The sequence below is a fragment of the Camelina sativa genome, chromosome 5 (assembly GCF_000633955.1).
Source record: "Camelina sativa cultivar DH55 chromosome 5, Cs, whole genome shotgun sequence".
NCBI lineage: Eukaryota > Viridiplantae > Streptophyta > Magnoliopsida > Brassicales > Brassicaceae > Camelina > Camelina sativa.
This window is the reverse complement of record NC_025689.1, coordinates 31385706-31401260: the sequence shown is the minus strand read 5'-3', so window position 1 is coordinate 31401260 and position 15555 is coordinate 31385706. Positions and strand designations below refer to the sequence as shown.

Genomic DNA, 15555 nt, shown 5'->3' with positions numbered 1-15555 from the left:
TCGGCGCTAGACACCTAGGTCATTGTGACTTTTCCCTTAAAATTGTATGGAAAGAAAAGAAAAAAACAACTTTGAACAGAAAAAAAAAAACCCACTCGACGGTATCCTCTTCTCCGGTCTTCTTTTCTATTGTATTCCTTCTTTTGATCTTTGATATCTCACTCTCTCAGCCTCCCTCTCACTTTATTTCTCTCTGCCTTTCTCTCATCTCATAATCGCAAGCGGGAATCAAATTTTTTTTTTCCTCCAAATTGAAAATTTAGGTTTTCGATTCCGCCGCAATTAATTGGTGAATCGCATAACTCGTCGCTGGACACAAGTAAGTAACTCCAGATATTGTTTCATTTCTCTAGTCCAAATCAATTCTGGAAATAGGCGAGTTGTGTGGGTTAAGATGAAGGGTGTGGAATCTCATTCCAGCGTCGGTGAAGCTATTCTCGATGGTGTGGCTGAAACATGCTTTGTGCCCATCGTTGATGTGAGCTTCTTATAGATTAAAGATGAACAAATTTAGGTTTAGTTTTTGTATTTGGTTTTTTTTATTTCGTTTGTTTTTTTGATTGATTTGTAGAAGAGGATTAGGAAAGGAGCTAGCTTTTCGAGGTATGTGCTTGACAAGGGTGCTTGAAACCGCCATAGATAGTGTTCGTGCTCATGTTGTGTTTGATTTATGTTTATTGCAGGAGCTTTGATTTATTTTCGTGCTCATGTTGTGTTTGGTTTTCTATTTCTACAGTTTGCTCCTTCAGCTGAGATACGACAATGCGATTAGAGCAAGAAACAAGTTTGGTAACATCTCTTAAACTTCAGATTTTATCTCTTAACTTTAGATGATTTCATTAAGTTGTATTTTCCATGTTTGAAACAGTTTAAGTTGGTAATCACGCTTCTATTCTAGTGATTTTCTGACAAGTTTGGTGCCTTTTTTGCTCTGTTATATAGCTCACATCAGTGGTCTCGTTGTTGCTTAGGTATATTGTCACCTACTCCCTATGTGCATCGCTCTTGTTCTCCATGTATCTTTTCATTTTGTTGGATATGGCTTTGTTTAGTATTTTGAATGGTTTAGAACAAAGATCTTGATTTGTGGAACTCTCACATCAAACTCAAATATATATATCTCGTATATGCATGCATTCATCATTATGACTTTTGCTGTCTTATATATGTCTGCATTTATGTTTTAAATCTAGTGTTTTTAGGGTGTATTATCAATTGAGCTTCTTCCCAAGAACCAATATTGCATTGTTAAAGTGTTTGATTTTACTTGTATTGTCTCATTGAGGTAAAAGATCTACTTAACCATTTATATAACTATTCTGAGCTAGTATCTCACTATAGTGTTCTTACAACTCGGGAATACTATATCAATTTGGATCTCCTATGATATGATTAGTCTCTTTATAAATCTTGATACATGCCTTCACTATAACCGTTTGATCTAGTTTCAACTCTAATTACATTTTCTCATGAGTTTTAGTATTGATCCATTTAGAGAGTACAATGTTTAGGGGAATAATGTATTGCTGCGGTTTTCTTTATATAGCTAAGTATTGTCACCTAATTGGTACATGTTATATCCTTTCTCACATTTTGGCAATGAAATTTGTATTTTATAGACATCAACGATTTGGAAACCTTCTTGTAAAGGTGCGGAATGGAAGCCATGTGTGAACAAGTCTACTAGAGCTATTACATAGCATTTTTACTTTCTTATTAAGTAAAGGCGATGAAGGACAAGGATGGTGTGGCTAGAGCCATGAAGATGCGGTTGATGGTGTTACGAGTTCAACGGAAGATCCAGTTGGTGGCACTTAGGATGTTAGTTTTATTTTGTTTCAAAACTTGGCTGCACTGCACATTAGTATAAGACTTGGTATGATCTTATGTATGACATTTTTTTTGTTATATTATATATACAGATGATTTATGAAATCTATATATATAAATAGATTTTGCAAAATAAATTGAAAGAGCTATGGTAGAAGCTCCTAACATAGCATGAAAAATGACTTATTACATTGTTTTTAAAAATTAAAAAAAAAACACAATAGCAAAGTATTTGTTACTGCTATGGTAGAAGATTTTAATATAACATACGTATCCTAACATAGTGTTTTGTGAAAAACCTATGAATGACGTATTATAGCATTCTATCAATGTAGATATTTGTTGTAGTGAATCGAGAAACATGTGCCACCGCCTTCACCAAGCTCGATCTCACCGCAGGATATCACCAAGTCTGCATTCACCCTCCTGACATCCCGAAGATGGCATTCCAAAATTTATTGCAATCTATTGCAAGCGATCGCGATCCAGTTTTAACAAGTGAGTTATGGCAGGAACTATGGCGCATCTCTGGAACTAAACTACGCATGTCCTTCGTATACCACCCCAAAATAGATGGTTACCCTCAAACTGCTTGGGCTGACAGATACAAACCGATCGAGGTATTTTTCACTTTATCGGAAACTTTGAATCTTGGGTGTTTCAGTGTGGGTTATGTATGCAATGGTTAGATTTGTTTGAAATTTACTGGGATTTGTTTCAGATCTATTGATTTTTGAAGGAATTTTGCTTTTTTGCTTGATTTTTTTTTTGTTCTCAGGTGAAGAAACCTGAAGCTCGGTCAAGGGGAAAGAAAAAGTAAGTTGTTTGAGTCTTTTGCTTTCTAGCGCTTAATCAGATAGTTCGGTTTTACTTTTGTTTGTTAAAAAATGTGTTTTTTTTTTTGTTTCTTGATGGAATGATTAAGTGATTTCATTTTTGTAGGGATGATGATGTTGAAGAGATAATTCGGGCTCGATGCAATTTTAGACGTGCTATTGTTGATGAGTCCCATACATATGAGCTTAATGATGATGCTTATGTGCAGGTATGACTCTATTTCTGAATGAGAAATTTACTTTTGAAAGCATCAATTTATCTTTAGCACATTACTTGCAAGATAGGAGATTGTGAAAGACATTTTGTTTATTAGTGTTTTGAGTTTGATGATTGTTGGGTTTTATACCACTTTGTAAATGTGCCAGCATTGTTAATTTTTATAGAATAATTTAAAGTGCAGGATGGATAATTTGTTAATGGGGATCACTTTCTCCTCACTGAACATTTTTCATTTATAAACCGATAAATATGTTTGCATTGTCTCTGTTTGTCATGATTTATATTTCTGCAAATGTTTATGAAGACACATTGATAATAGCTACATTTCCTAGCTGAAGAACTCATCTGAAACAATAACTACTGATTGTTATTTAGGCTGTCATATTCCTATTAAAGATAGGAACATCTTTAGCTTTTATGGTGGCTTATCATATTGTTCTATGCTTTTACAAAATAATTAGATACTTTACTATAGATGACTTGCATTTCTCACAATTTAGTTTTATTTTGTTTGTTTAGGCTGGTAAGGGGAACGCGCCTTACAATTGTAAAACTGTTGAAATGTTCGAAAGGGCTAATGGGAAACTATACTTTGCGGTTCAATGGTTCTAAAGAGCTTCTGATACTGTAAGAATCAAAATTTTATTGTTCTTTACCTTTTCTTTTTTTACTATGTTGAATTGTCTAAAGTTTTTGGTTTTCTTAACTTTCAGGTAATTGGCAACCTCAATGCAATAAGTGACAAACGTGTGTTTTTCTCGAAGGTTCGAGATACAAATAAATTAGGAACCCTTGTCAAAAAGCTTGAAATTTTGATGATTTCCTTAAATGTACGTACTTATTTAATTTATAGTCGGTTGTTATTTATAGTGTATGTTTTTGGTTATTTGGTATTTTGTGCAATCTTCCATTGATACTAACTTACATATGTTTCTCATGCCAGGAAAATACTGCGGAGACTATCGCTGCAACAAAAAACTGTGATTACTATTGTGATATGAACTATTTGTTGCGTTATTCAACATTTTGAAGCTATACAAGAAGGTTAGTGCTTTTAACAGTCGATTTATCAAGTTAGATTTTCTTTCCACCGTCAATGGATTAGATAACATGCTGCAGTTTCTAAAGATAACTAATCATATATAGATCTTTCGATTGTGCAGATACCAAGATGGCTATAAGTGAAAGTTCAACAATATCCAGTGATAATGATGTAAACGGAGGAGTTGTTGTTATATCAGAGGATAAAAAAACTTCTCAAGCTATTGTTGCTAAAAGAGAGGCAACATTGCTTGACCTCTACTGTGGTTGCGGTGCAATGTCCACTGGGTTGTGCATGGGTGCAAAGCAAAACTCGCTGGTTTGAACCTTGTCATTGTGAGGCATTTTAACTTGCTAACTATAATTGTTTAATAGTTATCAGATTTGTTCAATCTCTTTGATGCTATTTTTTTGCTTTATAAAAAAATAATTTCTCAAGAAATGGGCTGTCGACATGAATGCACATGCGTGTAAAAGCTTGGAGCATAACCACCCAGAAACACAAGTAAGATTTTCAGTATTTCTTTATGTTTTCCATTTTTCCAATTCAATTTAATCCCCTATGTTTAGTCTCAAAAGTCACTTCATTTTAGATAAGAAACATGTCCGCAGAAGATTGATTTCATGTTGCTGCTTAAGGAGTGTGAAAAACTATACATTTATTTCTCTTTGAGAAAAAGTCCAAATTCGGAAGAATATAATAACCTTTATGGGATGACTGTTGTTGAGGACGATAAAGATGATAGCAAGGAGAGTGACAATGAAGATGATGGAGAGGTATTTACAGTGGCAAAGATTGTTGGTATTACCTTCAGCGATCCTAAAAATATAAAGAAAAGTGGACTTTATTTGAAGGTATTGTTGCTCTGTTTGTACAAATTTCACTCTATATTTCATGGTTTTGCCTTCTTATAGTCACAATCTTCTCTGATGTTTGGATATAATAGGTACGGTGGCTGGATTATGCTCCTTCGCATGATACATGGGAACTCATTGAAGGACTCATGTAAACATAAGATAAAGAGTGCTTCCTTAAAATAACATATGTCAATAGTTTGTTAAAGTCTCTAAATTTATCTGTAAACAGTAATTACCGGGAAAAGATCAAAGAGTTTGTTGAAAGTGGATATAAATCTGGCATCCTTCCGTTACAAGTATGTTTCTTTACACCTAATACATTTGCTTTCTTAAATTTCTGAAGCCAATGAAAAGTTCTTCTTTTATGTGCTAAGCTCTATGCGTCGTATGTATAGATAATGTACTTATATTAGTTTGTGTTTGATAGTTCATCAAAAATATTGTTGTGTGTCAGTTAGTTGCAAGTTGCTGAACGGGTTAAATAGAGTTAGTAATTGAATAGTTAGGGATTAAAGCATTATCCTGGAATTGGTGATTAGGTGACAGTTGTTAGAGAAGTCCTCACTTTATTGGTAAATATAAGAATAAGAGTTTTACAATCTCATATTCTTGACAATAATGCCTAAACACTAATTTAGGGAGGTGTTCATGTTATTTGCGGCGGTCCTTCCTCTCAAGGAATCAGTGGTCATAACCGCTTCAGGAACACAGAGGAGCCTCTAAACGATGAGAAGAATAAGCAGCTTCTTGTTTATATGAAAATTGTGGAGTTTCTGAATCCAAAATACGTTTTAGTGGAAAATGTGGTTGACATGCTGAAGTTTGCTAAGGGCTACCTTGCGTATGCTGTGGGACGGCTTATCCAAATGAATTACCAAAGTCGAATGGGAATGATGGCTGCAGGTGCATATGGTCTTGCTCAGTTCTGCATGCGGTTCTTCTTATGCGGTGCACCCTCTAGTGAGGTAAAAAATTTAATGTTATTTCTTTGTTTTATATAAATGAATAGATGGTATTCTTAAGTTGTATCTTTCTATTTCACATGCTTCCTCAATTTCCACTTCCAACTCATGATGTAGTCATGAGAGGAAATGTTCCTGTGGAGTTTGAGGTAAGAGACCTAAGTGAGTGTATTACTATTCCATATGTCTAGCAAATACACATCTTTGCTTATATTTAATGCAAAAGAACACAGTAGCCTATAATGAAGGCCATACTGTGAAGTTGGTAGACAAACTTTTACTTAAAGACATGATATATGATATTCCAGCAGTAAGTCTAGATGTCTGGCTTATCTATACTAAAACTTACCATATTTGTCTTGCATATTCTTGTCTTACTAAGTTTTACTTTGAGTTTAGGTTGAAAACAGTGAGGTGAGGGATGAGATACCATATGACAAAGATCCCATAATTCCATTTCAACAGTTCATCAGACTTAGAAAAGATGGTAAGATTCTAACTTTTGTTTTTTGGGGGATGATGTAAAACAAAAAATAAAAGACAACTATTATGGCAACTTGAGGTTCATTGAAAAATTGTTTATGAACTTTTTGAACAGAAGTTTTAGAGTCATCAACAAATTTCAATTCTAAAGAGCATGTCTTATATGATCACCATCCCTTGAATCTGAATATTGATGATTATCAGCATGTTTGTCGTGTCTCCGAGAAGAAGGTACAACCTTCTCATATTCGTTGATCTTATTTTTTTGGTTCTTGTTTGTTTTAGTTTTCTAAGATTATTCTGATTTTTTCCAGTACATTGGTATTAGGGAGCAAATTTTAGGGACTTTCTTGGTGTAATTGTTGGACACGGTAATGTAGTTCACTTGGATGAGAGTATGGAAAGGTTCATGTTTGAATCTGGAAATCCGTTGGTAATCATATTCATCTCTTTTTTTGGTCCTCATATAAAATTTGCTTTTTCTTCTTCATGGACTGCTATACTTGCTTTTCTTTTGTATTGACTACCTATGTTGTTCAAACAGGTACCCGATTATGCCGTGAGTTATGTCGACGAAATATCATCCAAGTAAGTTTTCATTTACCTTTCTTCATTCTCTGTAAATTCTGAATTTGCCTAACTTTATTCTGTTATAGAAGTGTGACCTAAACCATTTGCTTTTTTTTCAGGCCCTTTGGACGCCTCTGGTGGGATGATACTGTCACTACGGTTGTCACTCAAGCGGAACCACACAACCAGGTGAGACCTTTCATGAAAAATAATTATATGTTCTGAATTTTGGCTAGTTGTAAGTAAGTTAGTTTAGAGACTAAAAGACACAGTTATTATCGTGTTCTAGATTTGCATAGATTCCCTTTGGATGTGAATAGAAATATTGGAAACAACGTAAGAGTTACCTATTTGACGTTGTTTATGATTGCAGGTGATCATTCATCCCCAGCAAGATCGTGTTCTATCCATTAGAGAAATTGCCAGTCTCTAGGGCTTTCCTGATGACTACAAACTCTTTGGCCCACCAAAACAAAAGTGAGTTAATTGTGATTCTGTTTTGTTAGAGTTTCTGAGATTTGAAATTTGAAATTCAGACTAAATCTTATATAAATATTTTTGTTTTTCAGGTACATTCAAGTTGGTAACACGGTTGCAGTTCCAGTAGCGAGGGCCCTTGGATATGCTTGGGCAATGGCATTCCAAGGTCTCACAGTAAGAAACGATGATCCACTTCTTACTCTGCCTGAAGGTTTCGCTCACATGAAGCCTTGAACACAAATCTTCCTTCCGAACTTGCATGAACTCTATTGATTTCATTGTCCTTCAGTTTATCTTTGATTGTTTTCAATTTCCAAGTTATTGTTCTGAATTTCTTTAGGATTTTCGTTTAAATCAGATTCTATGGATATCTTATGGGATTCTCTCTCTTTTGATCAAAGTTATTGTTTGATTCGTTGGGTTACAAAAACTTTTTGCCTCTTAATAATATATAAGGCCACTAAAAATAAGATCTGTTTTAAGGGTAAATCATATGAAGTGCTTGCTAATAACCTACGAAGCCCAATAGAGCCGTGGTACAAAAGCATTTGGTACTTAAACCCAAATATTTGCCCAAGCCTAATAATAGACAAAGTTTTCAGATTGAGATTTAACTTAGAGACAAACCCAAATATTTGAGAGATTATGGTGATATTTTATAAAAGAACTTCTGGAGTCTGAAAGATAGGATTCCTTGTTGGTTTGGTATTGTATATAGCTTGTTGAGTTAAAGTTTTAGTTTTGTGTATGTTTTCGTTTATTTATATATATGGTTGGCTTCTTCCATCATTGTATTCTATTTTGCTTTATAGTATCAGTTGTTTTCTGTATATGGCTCTTTTTTAGTACTAGAAGGGTGTTTTTTCAACTGCATTTAACACAAGTTTGTAGTGTATTTCTAAAAGTCTTACTCTATTTAAGGTTTAAAATAACAAATATGAAAGGAATCACAAATTTTCCTAGGATTCGGAACGTATTTTTATTGACCCGATACATGTCATATAAGTATTTTTCTCCTAAATTATTAATTTTTATATAAGTAATCGTATGTATATCCCGGCAAAACCTGTTTACAGATTATTGGAAAAAACTGTAATATAAAAATCACCAGTTAATCAAAATTACATAGAAACATACAAGACTGGTCCACTAACTCGAACATCGTCGTTTCTGTCGGGCATGGTCTATTAATAATACAAATATACATCATCGATGAATCGACTTGACGCACCGAAGCTGATTAGTTATATTAGTTCTACTTTCCGAGAACTTCCTAGATTAAACCCAACAAGCTATATTATTTTTTCATATTAATAGTGTGAAGATTGTATTAAAATGGATATCTAGCTCCTATCAATTTGTTAATTGTCCCATTAATATTATTATCTTGACCCAATTATAGATCTGATGGCCTCCCTCATCACTAGTTTTTAATACTAGTCTGAATTTTTTAGGCTAAAGAAAACGAAAAATATCACGTTATATGTTGAGTTTTTGTAACTAATAAAAATAGATGAATGACTCGGATAGACGTGGACATCCCCTTTTGTATCTTTCTCGTATTATATTTAAAATCAGTGGTTGTATAAAATAGCTTCGTTCCAATCTCCTTTTTCACATGGCTAAGTGCCTAAGTCGTCGTAATTAACGTTTATCTACACATTATGTGATCTTCAGTAAGTTTATATATAGCTATTAAGATAAATTACATTACTAATCAATGTTTTTTAATATGCTAAGCTCAAGTCATTATTGCGATATGTTATATGTGGGGTTTGAATTTGGGTTGTGATAAGGTCACAACACTATTACAAACCATTATGCTATGAGTCATGATTTCGTAGTAAATGATTTAAATAATACAAAAAACATCATGATAAGCTATTCAACCATTTCTTTAAATTAATGTTTACTGATACAGTTTGCCGTTTTGGTAACGGAAGAAACGAGTCACGTATATAAATTGACTGTTTATAGCTAGACTAGTCCATGTATGTTGACGTTTATAAATTATATTAATGCATCGTGACGTTTTATATTCTGATGACTTACTTCAAAACCCTTTCATCAAACTATTCAAACTAATGTATTTGAATCCTTCGCTTATACGTTGGCAAGTCCTTGTTCATCCAGACAGCACAAAAAGCCAAAAACCAAATGAAAATAGTATATCGAGTTTTGCTCAAGTGGTTGAGACACCAAACAACGCTTACGTTCCAACTCTCAAGTTGTTTGAATATCGTAAGCATTAAAGCCGTTTGTTCTAGATATTTTCTATTGCAGTTAATGGCCAGAAAAAATAAATAAAATTCAGATGGAGAATTTAGAAACATGATATTCCAACCTTGTATACACGTTTGATGCTAATCCAACGATATCAATGGAGACTTAGTCTATCGCTTGATTTTTCACAAGTAGGTCCTGCTTCAGTCCTACTCCTACATTTTAAGCCTCATTTTTCTTGTGGCATCCTAATTTTAAATAATATCTTTAATTTATTGTTAAAAAAAATTGAATATAAGGTTTTTGAAAAAAAAAAAAAATCGGTTAACTGTTTCTTATAAGTGATCCGATTAACTGTTTCCAGCGATTATGAAGAAAGCGGTTAAGAAAAAGTAAAAATAAAAAGAATAAATTACACCGAATAGTTAGATATTAGTTATGATTGGTAAGTCATCATCTATTTTACCATTCATGGATGTATTTCTGTTTTTGTTTTGCAGATTATTGATAAATCTATCACCATGCCAGCTACATATATGATTCTAATATGAATTGGTGGGTTTAGTTAAAAGTTTACTGATTTTCTTAAAAAAGTTTGATGCATGTAGAAATGTTTGTTGTGAATATGTAAGCTGTCTTTTGTTTGGGAACCTTTCACCGTCACTTTTTTTTTTTTAACAAACACCTTCCACCTTTACTATGTATGAGTATGTATGAGTATGAAGCGTGAATTATATAGTTAGGTTTGTCTGTCAGACAGTAAATCATCAGCTAGCGTACATAACTTCAAGAAAACTTTAGGACACAAAACTGAGGTGAAACGAATAGATGGAAGAGGTTAGGTTTAGGTGCGATATTGCAAACTAACCTCACTTGGTGGATGTTACTTTTCTTCCCTCACGCACCGGTCGATCTATTATAAGTGTACCAAATTAAACCCCTTCATTATCTATTGTGGCAAAACCGACAACTACTGAGTTTCAGAATCGCTAACCAATAGACAATATATTCTACCCCTAATTTGCGGTGTAATTTCAGGTGAATTCAGATGTACAGTATTAATCTTAAAGCGTAGAAAATAAGCAGTTGAGGTGAATGCAGTTTGTACAATTGTTTTTTGTCATTAAGAGAGCAAATACAAATTCTAAAAAATTTAATAGTACAAGTTCAAAAAGTCGATACAGCTGAAATATGAAATTTAGATATTTTTTCTGTTTCTGTCTAATCTTATATATTGCCTCGCATTCTTTTGCTTACTTGAGTTGAAAACAGATTTTTTTTCTTTAATTTATAAGGTGGAAAAGTAGAGATAAAATTAAATTATATATTGAAAATGAAAATAGAATCTTAAAACGACACATTTTGTAAAGCAGAGAAAATATAATTTTTAAAAACTTACATGGTCAATAAACCCCTACAAACAAATTATCCCTTTTCTTCGATATTCTAAGTTCTATTTTCTGTGTTTCTTTTTCATATATGAGAATACGTACATAAAAAAATTGTTATTTGTGAAGAAGAATTTTTCATCATGTCTACTCAAAAAAGATTTTATATTTTTTCTTTTTTTCGTCGTTTATGTTGAATTTTAAATTCTTTGTTCTTCAAACCCCATATTTGACTAACTGAATCTAATATGTTATAAGTTTTAACTAGTGTTAGGTATTCGGGTAATCCGTTTGGCTTTAGGTATTATCAGTTCAGATTCGGATAAACAGTTTAGAAAAATAGAATTTATTAGATATTTTTTGATATATAGATTTAGTTTAGTTTTGGTATTATCAGGTTCGAATCGGTTTAGGTTGTAAATTTCAGAATCTGATTAGTACCCAGACCACGGAACACTCAGAAAAAAATCTTTAAAATTTATTAAATTTAAATAAATTTAGCTAAATTTTAATTTATGTAACAAATGATTTTAATATTTTGAGTATTTTTTAATATTTAGATATAAAACTGATTGAAATATTTAATAATTAAATTATATTAATGCTAATTATAAATATGTTTATATGCTTGGATTTGATGGGTACTCAAGCGGAAACCTGGTACTATCCAACCCTAATCCACGGTAATTGAAAAATAGAATCTAATAAAATTTTATGGACAAACTCGTATCTAACCCAAACCCGATTTGAAAAATCGGATTCCGGATTGGATATTCAGATACGGTTTTAATGCCTAGATCGAATTATAATTCCTGTTTTAGAAATTGTTAGACGCTAGTAGGGCGGTCGAGGTGGGCCTAGCGCCTAGCAAGAAAATCTGAGATTAAACGAAAATTAATCGGAGACTAGTTTTAAGGTTATTTTATTAAATTAATAATAAAATAAAAATATATTGTAGTAAATATATGTATAATTCTGTTTCTGTTAAAAGGAAAATATCAAATAAAAAGGAAAACTATAATATTATCTTTAAAATCAGGATAAACACATAAAAACATAATTTTAAAAGAAAATTTTATGATTTTTGTTAAAAGTTATACATTAGTTATTGTAAAACAACATCACAATCTCTTAATTTAAATGCCTAAATAACAAAAGTATTTATGTTTAGTTTTTATTTAGTTCTAAGAAAATTGGTATATACAAAACTAAGCGGAATTAAGCAGAAAATAATTAGACTAGACATGCATAATCGTTACTTGGTGGGGATTAGTCATTAATCAAAGCGGAGAGGATGGGCCTAGCAAGCAATTTTACGGGGCGTAATCAGTACTAGGCGGGAATTTTTGAAACATGAGTTATAACTAAAATAAGCTAGGTGATTGATGAGATTTATATATACAAAATCACCTGATGTTAATTTGTTTTTGCACTTAGGTGACCTTGAAGTCATCATCATGATATGTTGTCTTCTAACTGTTCAGATTCTTTTATGTATTGTGTATGTAACTTGCACTGTGACTAATATACATATATTGTAAGTGTCTGTGCGTATATTATACTAATATATAAGCAACAGGAGGATATTTATTTGTTTCATGAGCAAGCATTCGACAATCGGCGGTGGATGCACACTATGACGAACGCATATTGTTTATTAAATGTGTTACACTACGCCATACTTTCCGCTAAATATGGTATTACTAAATCATAACTGTGCACTATCTCCTAGACATTTTAATTTGGGAGGGTTTTAAGAATTACGAACATAATGCGAGAGATAAGGAGTACATACTAGTAAGGTGCATGTCCAAATTACATTCATGAATACGTATAGATCTAAGCCATGTATTATTATTTTATGTCTTTGATATCTCAATTTTCTTGGTAATAGAAATATATCCTAAAGCCATGTATCTTTACATAGAACTAATTTTCTTAGTTTAAGATGATATGGATTTGTCTCATAATAATATCTCGTCGATTCGTGGGAAAAATCAATTAACAATAAAATAATAATAATAGCACAAACATTCAAACCTAGATATGAGTTTTCACCATATTACTTTTATCTTGTCGTCAATCTGATTTCTTAAACCGATCCAGATCCATTCTAATTAACAAAAAATGGATCATGTAGATAAATTGTTTGTTAGAGCGTTACGTTTGCGATATAATGCGGAAACATTAACATACACGTGAATGAGATCCAATTAGGTCTGACGAATCATCAGCAGCATGAAACCTCACTCTTGGTTTAACTTTAATTAATTCTCACGGGAGACATCTTTAAGTACTACTTTAATTTCTTTAGTAAACTTTAATTATATTTATTGCTTGCATCGATACGTTACTTCTTTTGGTCGCAAAATAAATTTAAAAAAGGGCCCCAAAAAAAGTAAATAAAATCTATACATAAGTATTGACGTTACAAAAAAAAAAAGTATTGAAGAAACCGAGTCATCATGACAGATCAGGCTTTTTTCAGCAGATGCAGAGATAGAGACTTATTTACTTAATTTTGCTGTTTCATCTTTCCTCGATTTACACGATTTTTAATTTCTCGACTTAATAATATACTACTCCCTCCGTTTCAAAATATAAGATGTTTCAGAGAAGCTTTTTGTTTTATAATATAGGATGTTTTCAAGTTTCTATGCAATTTTTAAATTGTTTTAGTATTATATATTATGCATTATTGTTTTTAATTGATTGAACTTGTTAAAAGTAAAAACTTCTTAATCTGAGTATTTTAGTTAAAACATTCTATATTTTGAAATGGATGGAGTACTATATAACTAGATAATACTGTATATAATATCAAGTCAGTACAATAATTCAGTTATATATATACATATATACATATATTACATTCATTTTGTTAAAAATAGTACTAAGAAATCAAATGAATGATGTTTGACCGCATCAATTATCAAATTATATCAAAGTTAAATTTCATAATTTTTAGTTGACTTTGTTTATTTATATATATACTGAAATTAACATCTTGAAATTTTTAAATTTGATAATTTGATCATTGCAAGATCAACATCTTGAAATTAAACATGTTGTACTCTCATTTTTTAATCTTATGTTTTCAGAACATAGTACAAATAATATTATTAATTAAGTTTGCGAGTTCGTCGGCATAATGAGTTAACATAATAATAATGTCACATGATAATTCGTTTAAAAATAATAGGATAACGGATAAATCATAAAATTATTAAGGAGGGCACATGTCCATTCATTTTTATGCCGATGAACAACCCGATCTTTTGTTATTATTATTATTGTGATGCCAAACATTTAATATTCGCCTCTCGAACCGATAAGTGAGAGATGCGTACACACAACACGTATGCGGTTACACACACATGTACGTGTACATAGTACATGCAGTGGTGTGTAACGTGTTCGAAGTCACTCGATCGAGAACCCTTGAGATTGAGATTTGAGATGCAAATCTTCGTAGAAAAAGAAAACACTTCATGGACTGAAAAAAAAACATATGAGATGCGAGATCTGATCTGGATCGGTTCGATAAGTCTTCAGAGGTTCTGGATCTTGATCCATGTCCCGATTAAATTCAGCTATTTTGATTAAATAAATTCATCATATTTACATTTTGCTTATATATTTTAAATATGTACGTAGGGGGGTCATATATTAACTGATATATAAACAATATATCTCAAAGTATATAGATAACCGTTTTTATATTTGAAAATATCTCTTACTAAAATTTGAAAAATCGATTTAACAACAATTTTATTACTCTATTTTATTTTACCTTTTTGGCAATCTTTCTTAATATTAAGGATCACTTTCAGTTATTATTTCCGCATGTATATTTTGAGGCGGATTCAATTTTACGTAGTTCTTCGTCGACATTTACACGGATCTTAATCCAAATCCTGATATTTTAAACTCCAAATATCAGAAAAAAGGTTAGAAAATAAACAAATACAAGAGAAAACATAAAAGGGAGTAGAGTTATAATAAGGAACAATGAAGAAGTTGACATATCGAGAGGGATGGCAAGTACGTAGTGTGCTATTCCAGAAAGGCTACGAGAAGTCCCCACTTCCCTCTTCTTCCCCAAACATATTAACCTTCCTTCTCTTTGGACCACCTCTCTCTATTTAGTTTCCAAAAAACTTGTACCCTTTTCTAAGATACATACATTGATTTTTTGGTTTTATACTTCAATAGTTAGTTGTCATCTGGCTTGATATAAAGTCCTATAGACTATAGTCCCTTAAGAAGATATCAAGCTGTCTAGTATTATTCCAAGAAACTACACACGCACACACACACACAAAAAAAAAGGGTTAACGACTAATCTATTAGGTAACAATATGGATAAGAAAATCGACAAAATTTCCAAAAGTAGAGCTTAATTCTCTGATATCTTGATGTAATCCTATGTCCTGGTTGTTTCAACAACTTTAACTAGCCAAATTCTGAAATTGTATTTCAGAGGTTTTACAACATTTCAACCGCACTGGTTATGGATTTGTCCCTTAACCGATTAAGAAGTGAAAAAAGTGGGTAAGGGATAAAAAAAGTAAAGCGAAAGGACAAAAAGAAAAGAAAAAGTAAAGACACGAAGAGGTGTATAAACAAAACCAACTTGCGTAACCCTACCTCGAACCATGTAG

General features: G+C 32.1%; 1 pseudogene; it reads left to right on the top strand.

Moving 5' to 3' along the window:
* On the top strand, nt 1–7692 carry LOC104788054 (annotated as a pseudogene).